Here is a 1,543-nt window from a genome sequence, read left to right as displayed (position 1 = left end):
ATTTACTCCAATGATATATATATATAAATGAGGGACCTCCAAAAGGTCTCCCTATAATAGGAAAAGAAGAGGAGTGGGAGGGGCAGAAGATACATTGACAATAGTAGTAGAAAGGACTAGTCTAGCTAGCCAATTGGTTGGACCATTTCCTCTCTATAAATGAAAGAAGCTTGAACCATGAGAGAGGATTTAATGGTGTTGATCTTCTACAGCCATTGAGAATGTTTCCAGGAGGGGGTTTCAGCACCATTCAAGAGCAGAAGTAGGCTTTAAGAGTCCACCTCCACCCAAAGATGATTCCAATTAGACATGCTTGCCAGTCTAATAGCCCAGTACACTATAATGATTTCAATAACAAGATTATATTCAGCCAGAGTAGGTGCAGAAAAGATGAGAATACACTTTTCATCTTGGTTACTGAAACTCCCCCCACTGTTGAACCAAGTTCTGAGAAGCTGCCATTACTATTCACCTTTACAAAAGGCTAAGAGGGTGGTTTCCACTGCACTTAGATGATAGTAGGCAAATTGATCTGTTCAGTCAATTTGATTGTACATATAATAGGGAATTTCTTATGTTTGATAAGATTTAATAGGTAGGATATAGAGTGCCTTGCCACTTTGTTAGCTAAAGGTTGGCTCTTGATCCCAATGTTTTATATGTATGGATTTATGAAGTTGACACCACTACAACACCAAAAACATGATCCTTGTATGAAAAGTAAGTTCTGTAAAATATATATAATTATAGGCAATTAATAATTGGATTATGTTCAAGTATACGTATCGTTATCAAGTAATAAAGGACTTTCAATTTAAGCCCCAAATATCGATCACACAAGGAAGGTGTAAATTAGCAATCATAAATTATACTAGGAAATTTACATAAAATCAAACAAAATCAATGCACTATTTTTGAATGTTTAGATGTTATCAAAACTAAAGTACTTAACTATTAGCAATACAGAAATGCAAAGTTTAAAAAGTAAATATTAATCTACTAACTATTAGTATGTAATGAAGATTTCTTATGTGAAAAAGCATCCTTCCCACTACAATGAGGTTCTGGTGTAATGACATTAGATAAATGTTTATAATATGTATTATGCCAAATAGAATCAATTATAATTCTCTACCTATATATAGTGCATAGAAAATCATTGGCTAATCCTAGGTTTAGTCCCAAAATCTGTGGCTAGGCTAGGAGGATACCAGATCCCACTCCAGAGCTCCCACTTCCCTTCAACTGAAGGCTAACTTTCGCTTTAGTTTTTAAACACTAAAATTTAATTGAGGATTTTAGTCTGTCACCCTAAAGATTCTCCAACTCTACACCTAACAAAGAATATTTCCCTATTTATTTACATTTAATTCCATGAACGAATTTCTCTTCCATGAAATCAAATGTGAGCCTCACTCTATTGTAAAACTCATACTCTATTTTCTAGATCATATGTTTCACAACATATTTTAACAATTCAATTGGGCAGATCAAAATGTAACTTAAGTTTGAAGTTGAAAAATCATCACAATTTATTTTACAA

This window comes from Phalaenopsis equestris, unplaced genomic scaffold (assembly GCF_001263595.1).
Source record: "Phalaenopsis equestris unplaced genomic scaffold, ASM126359v1 Scaffold200742, whole genome shotgun sequence".
NCBI classification, from domain to species: domain Eukaryota; kingdom Viridiplantae; phylum Streptophyta; class Magnoliopsida; order Asparagales; family Orchidaceae; genus Phalaenopsis; species Phalaenopsis equestris.
The sequence above is the reverse complement of the archived record's forward strand: the minus strand, read 5'-3'. Positions refer to the sequence as shown.